Here is a 16,867-nt window from a genome sequence, read left to right on the forward strand (position 1 = left end):
GAGTTCAAATTTGGCCCCAGACACTTGACACACTAATTAGCCATGTGACTTTGGGCAAGTCACTTAACCCCAATTGCCCTCAAAAAAGCAAAAAAGAAAAAAAAAAAAATCAGAGGACTAGACCTGGAGAAGATCTTTGAAATCATCTATTCCAAGTATTTTATTTTACAGTGAGGAAACTGAAAACTGGAGATTTGCCTAAGGTCTCATGAGTAGCTGTTATTAGAGTGAGAGATTCAAACCTAGGTCTTTTAACTCCAAATTCAGTGTTGTTTTATTTTTGTTTTCCTTTGAAATAGGATAAGGAGTGAACAGAAGAATGGAAGAGCCATTCATGTGAACCAATTTGATACTCTCTTTGGCTTACAATGAAACTTACTCAGGAAATAAATTCTGACCTCCTTGAGCAAATGGTTAGGTACTTTCCCACTCTAAAATGACATTCACTAGATGACTGGAAAGGAATTAATTTGGAATGTGTGCATGTAACTGATGGTGCACACAGTGGATCATGGAATTAAATTAGGGGCTTGCCTTTAAGGATATGCTGTTAACTCTTAGGAGTCACTGTACTCCCTGTCATTTAATGGAATTAAAGTAAGGATCTGCTTAAGTGGTAACAAATAAGGAGCTCATTTCATATATTCTAATTAAAACCCAAACTAAGAAGTCCAGATAAGTATTCTTTGTCCTAGGTGAATGTAGGGGCTCCTGCTAGTGGATTCATGTGACTCAGTTTCTTCTATTTAGAGGCAACATGGCATTAAATGCTCTCAAAACTGTAGTATCATCAGAGTGGCTAATATGACAGAAAAGGAAAATGATAAATGTTGGATATGTGGGAAAATTGGAATATTAATGCATTGTTGATGGAGTTGTGAATTGATCCAACCATTCTGGAGAATAGTTTGGAACTATGCCCAAAGGATAAGCAAACTACATACTCTTTAATCCAGTAATACCACTATTAAGTTTGTAGATCATGAAAAGGGTAAAGGACCCACATGTACAAAAATATCTATAGCAGCTCTTTTGTAGTGTCAAAGAATTGAAATTGAGGGGATTCCCATTAATTGGGGAATGGCTAAACAAATCGTGGTATAATTAATGCAATGGAATTCTATTGTGCTATAAGAAATAAGTAGGCTGATTTCAGAAAAACCTGAAAAGACTTACACGACCTGATGCTAAGTGAATTGAACAGAACCAGACAAACATTGTACACAGTAACAGCAACATTGTGTGATGATTAACTATGATAGATTGAGCTCTTAGCAATACAATGATCCAAGACAATTCCAAAAGACTTGTGATGGAATGTGCTGACCACACCTAGAGAAAGAACTATGGAGTCTGAAAGCAGATAAAAACATACAATTTTCACTGTTTTTTTTTTTGTCTTTCTTGTCATTTTTCCTTTTTGTTGTAATTCTTCTTTCACAACATGACTAATATAGAAATATATTTAACATGATTGTACATGTATAACCTATATCAGATTACTTGCTGTCTTGGGGAAGGGGAAGGAAGGAGAAAAATTTGGAGCTCAAAATTTTACAAAAATGAATGTTGAAACATCTTTATATGTTATTGGAAAAATAAGATATTATTAATAATTTTTTTTAAAACCCTGTAGTATCATCAACATGGTTCTCCTCTTTGTAGACTTGATCTAGTCCAATTGTCCTCATCTTCGTGGCCTTTGGCATTTCACTATGTAACACCTCATGGACTATGCAGTCATTGTCCAAAGTTGGAGTGCAAAGAGCTTCTATAAAAAAGATGAAAAAGATGTTACAACTACATAATAAAATAACAAAATTGGGGAAGATATACAAATGAGAAAAATTTTCAAGGAGGCCAATGACTCAGAAAAATTAAGGGGCAGTTTTGTTACTCTCTTTCTAAAGTTGAGAGGCACTATTGGACAGAAAACCAGATCAGGGACACGGTAAGACCTAGGTTTAACCACACACACACACACACACACACACACACACACATTCACTAGCACACACACACGCAGCGACTTGTTGGTTATTGTCCTTCAAAAATTTTTTGTACCTACTGGGTGATCTCTGGTGATGAATCTCTCTCTGCTTAAGTAGGCTATGTCTTAGACAGCATGCAGTCTGTTAACAATCCCACATGCAAAACTTTCCAAACTTGTAGAACCTCCTAGAGAATATACTCTGTTAAATATAGCCTTAAAGAACCTATGATCACCTCCATACCATGCTGAATCATCAGAGTAGGATTTTGTGTAGGTTCTAAGGTGATTAATAGTATTTAACAACTTCCCCATTCACAGATATGTGTTTTGTTTTTTCCCAGTGATTTGACGTAGACAACTAGGTACTATAGTGGATTGAGCACTGGGCCTGGAGTCTCAAAGATCTGAGTTCAAATCCAACCTAAGACACATCCTATTTGTGTGACCTTGGGCAAGTCACTTAACCCTGTTCATCTCATTTTCCTCTTCTGTAAAATGATCTGGAGAAGAAAATAGCAAACCATTCCATCATCTTTGTCAAGATGGGGTCATGAAGAATCAAGCATAACTGAAATAACTAAACAACATTACAAAATTCCTTCTAAGCTCCATACCAATTAGAAACTACCATCTAGAATTCCACATTGACTCATAATGCTTGATCTTGGCCAAATTTATGAGTAGGAAGAACAGGTAGCATATGGCACTAGGTGGGACTTCCTTCCTATTAGCCTGAAATTTCAATATGTAATATATGATGAATTTCTATCCAAGTTTAGGACATTTTAGGACACGCTTGATTGTGGAGAGAATTTGACATGACACTGTGTACATGTGTAAGGGAAAAAGTGGATGTCAGAACTTTGGAGAAGAGAACTATTTTAATTTTTGTTCTTTTTCTAAAGATACTGTGATTGGTATATGTTCAATATAATTCTATGGATTGAAACTTACTACAAATTAAGACCATTATTTTCAAAATCAAGTTTGGTCCTATATGTCAACAATTACTAATAAGCAATCTTTAGTTGAAGACAGTATGGTAGTGGAGAAAGTAATGGGTCCAGAGTCAGAGGACCTAGTTTCTTCTATTGATTTGTTGCTATTCTTTTCTCAAGCAATCTTGTGAAAATCACTTAACCTTTCTGAAGTTCTGTTTCTTCACCTGTAAAATGATCTGTTTAGATTAGATCCTCCCTAAGGTCCCTTTCAACTTTCAACTCTCTGTTATATGGACTTTAAAATGAAAATATAACCCTTAAGAGTCTCTTCTATGAAACTGACAGCAATTTTTATTTGCATCAAGTATTTAGTCTGAAACAGTTGTAAGGGAAACACTTGATGAATGCTAAAATGCTAATGAGCTCTTCAATATGAATCAAGCTCAGTCATGCAAATACATTTTTGCCTTGTCCCTAATTATCCTATTGTGCCTCAAAAAATTTAAAGTTTCTACCCATTTTTTTGCTTATTGATTTTCACCTTCAGCCTGTTTTATAGCACATCTAACTTTCTGCCCCAACCATCTCTGGGGCATTTTCTGGACCAGGCCACTAGACCTCTGTTCTAACTCAATCTGTTCAAGTTTGGAATCTCTTCCTTGAGGCTATGTGTAATAGTAATGAAATTTGGAGTTTCTTTTGTATTGCTAAACTGAGAGGTACTTAACACTTGGTAATTAATCAAGTCTCTGTTAAAGAAACAGAAGGTATGAACCCCTGTTGCTTATGTAACAGGAAGGGCTTGGCTGAAACAGGAAGGAGCTAATGGGTGTGTGTGTGTGTGTGTGTGTGTGTGTGTGTGTGTGTGTGTTTACAAGAAGTCCCTACTGGGTCACATAGATCTTGTAGCAAGCTTCGTGGAGGCACAAGCTGCTGTTGCTGGGGAGACTGAAGAGAAAAGGCCCCCTAGGCTGGAGAAAATGATTTGGATTTTGGGAACCTGGGTGAAGTGTTTTGATTCTGGGAACCAGCTGAAACTTCTGCTGAGTCCAAGGGCCAGCCAGAGCTGCCAAAGACTGAGAAAGCATTACTGTGAGGCTGGTACTTTTATTAACCTGTTTGTGGGTGGCTTTGTTGAGCCTTGACTTCCTGGGAACAGAGACTGTGAAGGATTTAAGGTGAACTGGAGGTTGTGAGATTCAGCATGGAACAAGAAGTACTCAGAGAGCTGGAAAAGGACCTGGGAACTGTCTGCCTTTGAACCCAGGTGACAGTTTGGTTGATCCAGGTAGGATCTGGGACCACGGAAGGGGATCCAGGGAATCTGAAAGACCACCCTGAGTCAAAATGAAAGAAGACTTTACTTGGATACTGTGTACTGACTGAGAAATTGTAGTTTACTAGTGACCTAGGGGTGGAGGGCTGGTGTATTTTCTGATGATTGAATAGTGAATAAGTAACTGAATAAGTGACTGATTGAGCTAACTTAGTGTGCCCCATGAGTGGAGAACTTTGGCTATTGTACTTTGTGTCCCTTAAGGAGGCAGGCTTCTTTAAGGATGATTGAATGATTGAGATGATTGAATGATTGAGTTACTAAATGATTGTTCTTTCTTCAAAATTTTGTGATCACTGTGGTGAAAACTATGTGGCCATTTTAGTGATAAGCTGTTATGAATGCTGTATTTTGATTTTCTGTGGTAACTTGTAACATTGTGAATGCTGTATCTTGATTTACTGTGAATGTTTCACTCTTATTTGTTATTGAATAAATCGAGTGTTCACTATACTATGTAATCAGAACCTTGAAAAGTTGTCACAGCAGCCATCCTATGGAAAGCTGCTGGTGCTTGGCCTTACACAATGCTGTTCAGATTAGTGAGTCAGTCCAGATGAATGCCCATGGACCAGAATATCTAACTGACCCCAGACCCTAAATCATACTTCACATTCCATCCCATCACCTATCCACCATTCTTGTGGGTTCCCAAACCAAAATTCACTTGCTTCATTACCACTCCATTGAATCCAATTCAATAAACACTTATTAAGTGCCTACTATGGGTTGGGCACTGTGCTAAGTACGGGGTATACAAAAAGAGGCAAAAGATAGTCTCTACCCTCAAGGAGCTTCTAGTCTAATGGGGAGAGACAGCATGCAAACAAATATATACAAAGCAAGATATCTACAAGATAAATAGAAAATAATTGATATTAGAAAGCCCTGGAATGAAGAGGGGTTGGTAATGAAGGCTTCCTGTCCAAGTTGGGATTTTAGTTGGGACTAAAGGAGTACCAGGAAGGTAGCAGCCATGTGGAAGAGGGAGACCATTCCAGGCACACAGGGAAAGCCAGAGTAAATTCTTGGAGCCTAGAGATGGCCACTCTTGTTGGTGGAATAACCAGAAGGCCAGTATCATTGGATCAAACAGTATAAGGTATAAGGAGACTGGAAAGGTAGGACTAAGTTATATAGAGCTCTGAATGCCAAACAAAGCATTTTGCATTTGGTTCTAGAGGCAATATGAAGTCATTATAATTTATTAAATAGATGGTGAGTGGGTGACAAGATCAAATTTATACTTTAGGAAAATCAATTTTCCAACTGAATGGAGGATAGATTGAAATGGAGAGAGACTTGAGGCAGGCGGATGCTCTAGCAGTCTACATGAATAATCCAGGTATGAGGAAATGAAGTACTTCCCTAGAGTGGTGGCAGTGTTAGAGGAGAAGGGGGAATATATGAAAGATATTACAGCGGGCCTTGGTAACAGATTGGATATGGGAAGTGGGAGATAATAAGGAATCCAGGATGACTCGTAACTTGTGAGCCTGAAGACCTTGGAGAACAATGTTGCCCTCTACAGTAAAAGAGAAGGTTGAGTCAGAACAGAGATCTAGTGGCCTGGTCCAGAGAATGACCCAGACATGTGTGTGCCAGAAAGTCAGATGTGATATAAAACAAACATAAGGTAAGGAGTAATATAGGAGGGTTTGTGGAGAAAGATAATGATTTCTATTTTGGACATATTGAGTTTCAGATGTCTACTAAACTCCTAATCTGAGATGTCTGAAAGGCAATAGGAGACATGAAATTCCAAGTCAGCAGAGAGATTGGCTTAGGCAAGGAAGATTTGAAAATTATCAGCATAGAGATGATAATTTAATCAATGGGAGCTGAAAAGATCACCAAGTAAAGTAATATAGAAAGGGGAGAGAAGAGGGCCCAAGATAGAACCTTGAGAAACACCTATGTTTAGAAGGTGGATCTGGAGGAAGATCTAGTAAAGGAAACAGAGAAGGAACTGTCAGATAGGTTGGAGGAGAACCAGGAGAGAGAGTGTGTCCTCCTGAACACCTAGAGAGAAGAGAGTATCAAGGAGAGAATCAACAATATCAAGGGCTGCAGTGAGGTCAAAAAGAAGGAGGATTGAGAAAAGGCCATTTGGCAACCAAGATATCATTAGTAACTTTGAAGATAGGAGTTTCAGTGGAATGATAAGGTCAGAAGTCAGATTATAGGGTCTAAGAAAATAATGAGAGGAGAGAAACTGGAGGCACCTTCTGTAGATAGTCTTTTTGAGGCATTTAATTACAAAGGGTAGGTGAGGTATAGGATATCCCATGTGTTAGCTATGTCAATCAAAGCAGATCACCATGAAATGCCAGGCATCTCAGTTGAATGAAACTCAATGAATAAAACAAATCCTACTCTGGAGCTCTTATATAAAACAAACAATTTGACAAGATCTTCCAAATCACACCAGTGCACATCTTGACCCTTGGTAACTTCAATGTAGGTGCAGAGGACACTGAAAAATATATATTAAAATACATTGAGGATTATAAAGTGAACAAGACCAGAGACTTATAGCGTGCTGAGTAGCCTCATGCCTATATGCCAGGAACACTTCCTTCAGTAAGGGTATTGGAAGGCATCAGGCTTGCATACCAAACACCATTTCCAAAAAAATGAAATCGATGATCTCAGAATGTCACCAAAAATGATTAGTTACTAGTGTGGGAATCATTCCTAAAGCAGATGTCACTATATGGTTAGATTGGAGGGGGTAAAAAAAAGCCTAGTTTTAGTTGGAGAAAAAGCAAAAATTCATATGAACATAGATAAGAAAAATGCAAAGCATTACAGCATCAACTCTGAATTGACATTTTTAAGGAAGCTGTTGACTCAGAAAAATGAGAATTTTTAAAGATAAAAGATGTTGATTCTAGTTATCTACATTTATAAAATAGTATAACCAATGTAAAATAGTTGCCAGAACAAGGCAGCTAAATTCTATCAGAAATCATTTCAATCAGTACTCTTCTCACAAAGCCTAGAGAGAAAGCAAGCGAGCTCTAGCATATCACTGAGTAATTAATGTCTCTCATCATTCCTACATTGTACTTGTGTGCCAGGCTTGTAATTTGTTTCTTAAATTCCTCTTTCTTCATATTTGTAGTATACTCTGATAATGAAATTGCTTCTATTTATCCCTCTATTTTTCTTCACTCAAAGTCTCCCCTATGGTTCCTACATTTCCTCCAGCAACCATCCTTTTTTTTTTTTTTTTTTTGACAATCACAGTTAATTGACCTGCTCAGGGTCACACAGCTAGTAATTGTCTGTGTCTAGATTTGAACTCAGGTCCTCCTGTCTCCAGGATTGGTGCTCTATCCATTGCACCACCTAGCCGCCCCACAAGTATACCTTCTTAACATGCAATACTATCTAACTCTATACTTCCCTCCCTTTGCCTATCTGTTTTCTTATGAAAAAGCTTATTTCTTCTATACCAATGTATACCTAAGGCAAGGCCATATGCCACTTTGGGACCTCATCCAGAATCGCAGAAGGTAAGAGTTAGAAGGGACCTCACTGGCCTTTTACCCCAACCTGGACACAAAAGGATTCCTCATTTTAATATACCAGGCAGGTTCAAAGATCTTGATCTAAAGATTAAGAACCCAGCTCCTCTTCATTCAATAGTTTCCACTTCTAGAAGGACCTGATGGTTAGAGATTTTCTTTTGCTTATTCATTTTGTTTCCTCTCGTGTTTTGTTTTTACTAAATGGAAATGCTAATATAATTCATTCCCTACACTATTAACTGTTAAGTGACAATGACCTCAGATTTTAAGATGCAGAGATGAGACCTTACTATCCTTAGGGACAGCCCATTAAAAGACAGGGAAAAGGAATTGAATGCCTATTTCAGGGAATAACAGGTGGACCAGAATGGCTAGAATATGGTATATTAAAAACAGAATTTAAAGAATTTTAAATGATAAACTGAGTTTTTATATATATATATATATATATTTCTTTTTTTAAGCAATCGGGGTTAAATAACTTGCTTAAGGTTACACGGCCAGGTGTTTCTGGGTGGGTGCTAAGTGTCTGAGTGTCTGAGTCCGGATTCAATCCCCAGGTCATCGCGACACTGGAGCCGGTGCTCTTACTCACTGTGCTACCTGGCCACCCCTGAGTTTATATTTTAACCTAGATGCAGGAGGGAGCCACTGAAGATTCTTGAGCAAGTGACTTCTGATTAAATCAGACACATGTGTTTGTAGGATAAATTGGAAAGCAGAAAGACTGGGAGTAAAAAGGAATTAGAGAGACCAACTAAATTATCCATAACTTATTTCAGATGGATATGTTCAGTGGGTAGACATTCTATGTATAGCTTTAAACATTTCTGCCTAGATTTTTCAGAAAGAAAATAAAATGTTATCTTGTGACTTCCTAGACTGTAACAGTTACAAATAATATGAGGTTGTTGCTTGCCATTACTGTCAGGACTTACACTTTTGAATTATTCCTTTTTTGCCTGTTAAAGACCTAGGAATCAAAGGGTTGATTTTTGGGTTTTTGTGCTGAAATTCATAGGCAATATGAAGTTATTTTCAGGGATTCTTTCTTCCAAACATGTATAAAAGTGAAGAATGCCAAGAAAGTGTGAGTCTATATGATAGCAGTCTGTCCAACAAGAGTGAATGATATGTCAGAATGAATTGTTATTTAACACAAAGTGCAACTATTTCATCCTGAACGTGCACTTTAACAGGCCAGTCCATTTACTTTGCGGCAAAGATTGATATTACAGAACTCATGGCTTTTCTTGCCTGTGGTCAATTCCTGTGGTTCCCATAGTTGGAATGCAATCAGAAGAAGTGGGAAAGACAGATGTGTGGTCAGGACTAAACATTAGTAGGCAGCACCAGCATCACATGTTTGAAATCACTTTGTGGTCTGCTTCAGTCCCACTTTTATTGTCTGCTTGGCCTAAGCACTTGCCACTCTTGTAGGGAATCTGATGTTAATAAAGAGCACAGACCTTTACCAGCTTGCTGTTGTTAAGGTTCTCAGAGCCAAGGTCCTCTCAGCCAACTTTAGTTGCCCTTGGAAAATAGCAGTGATGATGAGGAAACTAGACGGCAAGTCCCTAAACCCCTATAGCATCCAGGCTGTTCCCAGGCTCCTTTACCCACCCAGAGCAGGTGCCCTTGCTTGGAAAGACTAGGAATAAAAGGTCAACAATGAACATTCTGGCCAAGGTCAGTTGGTGTAATACTGTGCTGGCAGATTTTTCATTCCAGAGCTTAAAAGACAAAGTTACTAGATCCTTGTGGGAGCAACAATTGGGGACTTTTACTAGCCCAGGGTCTGGAATGTTCTAAAATGTCAGTCCTTTGACCTGAGCTCTCTTGTGGCTACCTTATAGCTTTGGGGAATATCTGTCTACCTCTTCTGACTTGTAACCCTTTCCCTCCAAACCATGTAACCATCTTATATCATCCCCTTGTTTCCTTAATTATCCTATGTGTTGTGTTTTATTTTGCTTTGTTTGCTTTGGCTTGGCTTTAATTCTTGGCGGTGCTCTGGGAAGTCCTGGGAATCGGTGCAGCCTGCTTGACTGTGAAGCAACATCGACACTTTCGTAAAAGTTCATGACACAGATTTCAGTCTTAGATGAAAACTTGGAGGCCAGCTAGTCCAATTAGTAACTGAGCAAGAATCCCACCCTTCAACAACCTCTCACACTAGCCTCATGGACAAGTTTGATGTCAACTTGAATAATATCTCTAGAGAATTACCTCAGGGATTAGACCATGGCCCTATGATTTTTGTTTTTACATTGTTATCAGTGATGTATTTGAAAGTATAGATGCTAGGCTAATCAATTTGCAGATGGCCACAAAGACAGGAGAGCATAGCTAATACATGACAGGATGTTGTATTGTGGAATCAGATTCAGAGGTTCCTATGAAGGATTTCAGAGGTTATCTAGTCCAGTGCTCTGATTTTATAAGTGAAGAAGCTGAAGTTAAATGACTAGTTCAAGGCATTAAGTGACAGAGCTTACTGTTAATCAAATTTAGAAATATCTCCACAAGCTAAAACATTGGACCAAATATAGTGAAACTGAATGGAGATAAATCTTAACTCTTGTACCTAAACTGAAAAAAAAAACAATAATAACTAACTTCACAAATAAAATATGAGGAATATTTGGCTATGAAAACCTAGGGGTGTCACTCAATATATCATAACATGGAAGCTAAAAATTCAGTTTCAATCTTGGACTGCTTTGAGATAATCATAGTTGTAAGTACTAGTTAGGTGATGGGTCACTGTACTTTTCCATGGTCAGATCACATTTCTAGATTCTATATTTTTGGAAGGACAATGATAGACTAGAAAGTATTCAGAGGAAGATAGCAATATCACAAGGGACCTCAGGTTTGGGCTGAATGGAAGATATTTATCTTAGAATGGAGGAAATACAGTAGCATGATACCTATCTTTTAAATATTTAAAGAATTAACAAATAAAAGAGAGATTAATTAGTCTTGTTCTGGTTGGCTATGGAGGACAGAATCAAGAATAATGGGTAGGAATTGAAAAGAAGAAGAAAGGAAAACTTTCCCAACAATTAAAACTAACCCAAAGTGGGATGGGATGCCTAGGGAACTTGCAAGTCCCTCCTCAATTGACATTTGCTTGCAAAGTCTGGATAACCACTCGTTGGGGATATTTAAAATAAGTTCTCTGGGATTGATAACCCATTTAGCCCTTTCATCTCTCTGCAAATTGATAATTCTGATATAGTTCTTGTCTCTGGCATTGAATTCCCTCTATGTTTTCATTTTCCTTTCCCAAATGTATTCAAAGTAGAAATCTACTTTTCATTCCCAGAAGAATCTTACCAATCAAATTCAACTTCTCAAAACAAAAGTTAATGGAATCATACCAAATTCTGTGTGAACTACATTTGACCATGAGTATACCTTCTTTGTATCATTCACATTGACTAGATTGTACATTTTCTGTACCAGGCATGATATTTGAAAGAGTGAATTGAAAACTCCTGACTTTTTCAAATACTGACCAGATCATTTTGTTAAATGAACTTTGACCAGCTCTTTTGTTAAATCAATTAATTTTTTTTTTAAGTTGGTTAGAGAATAATTCATATGGCCCAGAGCCAAAAAGGCATCTTTACCCACTTGGCACATCCTGAAGAGCTTTGTACAGCATTCCATCCCAGGTGAGCTAGACTTGCTACTGTCCAGTCATCAAGGCCTGTCACTGCATCAGTCCTTTTCTCACAACTTTTTCTCACAAAGTTGAATAATCAAGGTTAAAGAAAAATGTTTGACAAACATTTCTTTTTTTTTGTCTACTTTTAAAAGGGAAAAAAATCTTGGTTTGGTCTGTAAGGAAACTATGCAAAATCCTATTGAAGTTCAAATTCCTTGAGAATTTTCTGAAGAAGAAGGAGCTCAAGGAAACCAGCTTAAATATATATATATGTTGTGAGTGTGTGTGTGCACGCGCATATGTGTATACACATATATACACCCCAAGGCAACTCTCAAGTCAGTCATTCTCCAGCATGTGCATCTGTCAGGAAGCTTAACCTGCCAAGATATTTCCAGTTGCTGCTCTAATGCCTCATTATTTTGACTCTTGTCAGAACTAATCTCCCATTTAAGAATTTCAGTACTCAGCAATGCATATATGTCATATTTTTATATCTCCTGTTGAAAATTTGAAGGGAGTAAGAGGGTTGGCGTTTAAGTTTATCCTCAGCATCTGGAAATACCTTTCCTGCAAATTTACAGGAAATCCTCTATTGATTAACTTTTGCTGATGGAGCATATGACACCAATCTAGCTTCTCTTGGATTGGATCTTCAAATCTTGCCAATACAGTTTTACCACCTTAGGTTCAAGTAGCATGCCAGTAGTTCTCTTGAAAAGCCATTTGCTCCTATTCTAATTATGTTTACTTTTCCCCAGTCCCCCTCCAACCCAGTTCACTAATGTGCAGCCAATTATTTCATTGTGCCCTATGTACCTCCCACTTAATTGTCAGAAAATTCCCCTACTGCCTTAAACTTTTTAACCCACAATGTTTTGGATGCTTGTTTTCATTAAAAACTGATTCTGACCTTAAGGCATCACTCCACTTAAAATCTTTTCCATCGAACATCACTTCTCCAATCTCCACTGCACCTTATCTGCAACTTATAGGGACAGAAAGGGGGATGCATCTACTCTCTGTTCTACACTGCTTATTCCAGATCTGTTATTGACTATCTTTCCTTAATGACATTTCCTCTTTTGGGATCCCTGTAGACTTCTTGTTGAACCTTCCCATCATCCTTGTTGTCTTCTAATTGTTATTAGAATGATAATAAATATATATTTATAATAATAACATATTATAAATAATATAATATTATAAAATATTATAATAAGGAATAAATATGAGTTATTATCTTAATTTGTTTAGTGACTTTAGTGTATGGCTCGTAGAATCCTATTCTTTGCCATCATTCATCAATATGCATGTTTGCTACACCTCCAAAATCCTGTCTCCAAAATTCTTCGATTTCCATAATCCAATAATTTCCTAATCCATTCCACTTCAACTTAACAATGATACTGAGTAAAATGAACTTTTTCATGTGTATTTGGCACAGAACAGGCAGTCAATAATGGTTATCGATCAATTGGTTGGTCGATTAGTTCATACCATCTCTCAGAATTGTCCCACTTCTAAGACCAAAGACTTTGAAATCTTACTCTGATTACAGTCTCCTGTCTACTTTTACCAACTGTGTCATTCACACTACATTTCTCTTCAATCTTACTGAGATCTTAGTTATCTGACCTATGTTTCTTCTCTCAGTCCATATCTCTTAATCTGGCACTTACCTCCAAACTCAACATTGACCCATGGTTGTAGCAGCAAGCACCCCAGAGTTCCCAGGGTCGCTGCCACCACGGGTTCTTAGATTTGCTTTGTTAGAGGAAAGTAACTCAAAATGGGTTAACAAGCTTACTTTAATCAGTCAAATATGTATCATTTACCTAGTTCAGGGGGAAAAGGTCAGCACCCCACACTTCAGAATATACAGACAGAATTATCAAGACAGAGAAACAGATCAAGTAGACAGTTTTCAAACTGTCCAAACATTACATCCATACCAAATCAACATCTGGGTTTTTCAAGGGGGGGGGGCGGGGCTCGCGGCTGGCAACCACGAGAATCCCAGAGTTGCATCTGATCAAATCACAGCACACTTCTCAAAGTGAGCCCCCCAAAACAAAGCTACACATCAGGGCTTATATAGCCTTCTCCTGGCTCAGAGAATGTAACAACCTTATTGACCCAATGCCCAATCAAAAAGTATCAACTGAAAAACAAGCCTCCCACCCCAGGCTCTGGGTGCACTTTAGCCTAGGGGCAGGGAAGATCTTTAAATTTGCATTTCCATTACAATGGTCTGATATGTAAAAAACTAATTAGCTATAATCATAGACTTCCTTTGCCATTACCAACTTATGAATATCTATTCCTCAGGAATCCTCTCTATCCAATTTTTAAAATACTGTTTTAGAGCTTCTGAGTATAGTTGAAGAAAAGCAATAGATTTTATCTGATTTTAGCCACTATCAATCCATGGTTCATAATCTTCTTTGGAACATGTTTGAGAATCTTTTTCACCTACCCCTAATGACTCATTTTATTTTCCACAGCAACTGTGTTAAACCATTTCTTCTTTTTCTTGCTCCTAACTGCTTGCCCTTTCCCCACCATACACATATACAGCAGATTATCTAGTCAGTCTCTTTCCTCACTGAGAAAGTTGAGGTCGTTCCATCTGAATTCTCTTAGCTCTGCCTTTACAATCTTCAAACTTTTCTCACATCATCACCTTCTCTTGCTTCTGAAACCAAAGAAGGAATATCCTTCTCACTAACCATTAAAACTACTTGTATAGCCTTAATTCCATTCCCCTTGGAATGGAACCTGACTCCAAAATTTATTCTCTCTCTCTTCTCTCTCTGTCTCTGTCTCTGTCTCTCTCCCTCTCTGTCTCTGTCTCTCTGTCTCTCTCTGTCTCTGTCTGTCTCTGTCTCTCTGTCTCTGTCTCTCTCTCTCTGTCTCTTTCTCTGTCTCTCTCTGTCTCTGTCTCTATCTCTCTCTCTCTCTGTCTCTCTCTTTGTCTCTCTCTCTGTCTCTTGAAACCAAAGAAGGAATCTCCTTCTCACTAACCATTAAAACTACTTGCATAGTCTCTGTCTCTGTCTCTGTCTCTCTCTCTCTCTCTCTCTCTCTGTCTGTCTCTCTGTCTGTCTCTCTCTGTCTCTCTCTCTCTGTCTCTCTCTCTCTCTCTCCCCCTCTCTCATGCATCTTTCAGTGCCATCACTGGCTCTTTCCCATTTGCATATAAATATGGTAAAGGCTTTCTCAGTACTTAAAAAAAACCCCACCCCTTAATGATTCTATCCCATTTAGGTAGCATTCACACTTCTCTTTACTATTGGGTTTCTTGAGGCAGTGTTTGTATCTAATACTTCTTCTTTTGAACCTACTTCCTCCTCAGCTCTTTCCAAATCTGGCTTTTTTCCACTTCATCACTAATACCGTGTTTCCCTGATAATAAGACCTATCCCGAAAATAAGCCCTCCCCTTACTGTGTAAGATTCCTCTAAAATAAGCCCTCCCCCGAAAATAAGCCCTATTGAGATTGCTACTGTAGTGAAGGTGATCCCCTGTGCTACACGCTACATTATGGTACCCTCTGTATGCACCGCGCCCCCCCCCCCGGTGAAACGCACGCCGCGCTCCGAGCTGCATCCAATCAGAGCTGCAGCAGTGAGCGCGTCATCCTGTTCTTCCCCAGTGATTTGCTTGCTGGCGCCATTGAGAGCAGTGCCTCAGAGGAGAGCTGAGGCAGGACAACATAAGCCCTCCCCTGAAAATAAGCCCTCTGGTGTTTTTCTTTCCAAAAAATTTAATAAGACAGTGTCTTATTATCGGGGAAACACGGTATATCCTCTTTGCCTATAGAACTCCCCTTTTGAAGCCTATGCAAATGTCACTTCTTCCAAGATTTCCTTGATTTATGAGTTTAGCAATGACCTCAGGTATCTCATAGAACTTTGCTTTATAACTCTAATTAAAATATCACATAAACATAGATGTTTGTATAATTGTCTCCCAAGTAGGATATGAGATTCCAGAGGGCAGGAACTAGTTGGTTTTTTTTTAACCTTTCTTTGTATTCCCAGAATTTAGCACATTTTCTGACACATAATAAGCGATTAGTAAGTGTTTATTGACTGACTAGTAATCCCTGTCTCTGTCTGAGTCCTATTTGCCTGCTAGACTGCAAACTTTTTGAGGGCAGACAGAATCTTATAAAACTTTGAAACACCTCCGAGGCTAAGAACAGTGCTCTATTTACAGTAAGTTCTGTAACAAATTTTGTTGTTATATTATAGATCATTTTTAATGGAGAAGAAATGATTATTTTAGAAAATTTCTTCAGAACTTCAAAAACTGATTCCATTGAGGTGTGGGCTCCCTACACTAATACAGAGCAGCCCTTCCTTTTTGTAGATGTATTCATACCTCACTTTGGCCAAAAACATCATCATCTAGTGACCAAACTTTTGTGATGAGCTTCTTCAAACTTAGCTAAACTCATCCATGGATAGTAATCTATCTATGAACTTATACTCAAAGTCTTTATAGCTTGGTTGGACTTACTCCAGCTTTGTCCACTGCTGGGGTATATTTTGAGTCCCCATCCTTCTTGATAACTCTTTAACTTCTGACACTATTGACCATACCTTCTTACTGGATACAATTATCTCCCTTGATTTCAGAGATGACAGTTTTACTGCTTTCCTTCTATCTCTCCAACCAGTCCTTCTCTATCTCCACTGCTCAGCTACAGAGATCTACTAAATATTGTAGTTGACCTTACTATATTATTTGCAATCTAAGTATAGACCAATAAAAAAATGTTACATTATGATTCCACACCAGTATTTTACATATTTTGAAGAAATGTTCCTGTCAATCTGATTTTGGTTCTCCACTGTTCTGCTCACTTGTTGGCTTTCAGTAGGAGAGAAGAAGGAAACAAGAGAGGTAAATAGTTTCAGTACAGAGAACTTTTGTCTAGTAACTATAGAAAAGAATGCTGGTAAATAACTCTACCTTTAGCTTTCTTTCTACTCCCACATAGAGAATATAATTTCATTTTTTAGACTTTTCTTTAGATGGTTATAGAAACTCTTTAATTTGTCTTGGGTGATTTAAAGACATTCTTTATATCTGTTGGCTCAGACTTTGCAGCTAATCCAAGATCCAGAATCTTAAAGAGCTAAATAATTTTTAAGATTTCATTTTCTATAAAAATTCTGTCATATGTTTAAAACTACTCTCATGGTTAAATAGATTATTTTATTTGATAATATACTTTATGACCTGTTTGAGGTCAGTTGAAAGAGGCAGTCATTCAAATACTGATCCCAAATATATTTTGTCTAGTAGAAGGAAATATTTTTTGAGAAGAATTCTCTCTCTCTCTCTCTCTCTCTCTCTCTCTCTCTCTCTCTC

At 38.0% G+C, this 16,867-nt stretch overlaps 1 long non-coding RNA gene across 1 annotated transcript in view; it reads right to left on the reverse strand.

The window, feature by feature from the left end:
• Positions 1-337: 337 nt before the first annotated feature.
• The window catches only part of LOC138162939 (uncharacterized), a 92,087-nt gene continuing 75,557 nt past the window's right edge, over positions 338-16,867 (reverse strand). Inside the window, exon 4 of the long non-coding RNA XR_011168756.1 lies at positions 338-1,771. This is a non-coding gene — a long non-coding RNA (uncharacterized lncRNA). The remainder of the gene's footprint in view (positions 1,772-16,867) is intronic.

Source organism: Petaurus breviceps, unplaced genomic scaffold, assembly GCF_028583685.1.
Source record: "Petaurus breviceps papuanus isolate PSGF00001 unplaced genomic scaffold, PetGlider_PUasm1.0 186, whole genome shotgun sequence".
Classification (NCBI taxonomy): Eukaryota; Metazoa; Chordata; class Mammalia; order Diprotodontia; family Petauridae; genus Petaurus; species Petaurus breviceps.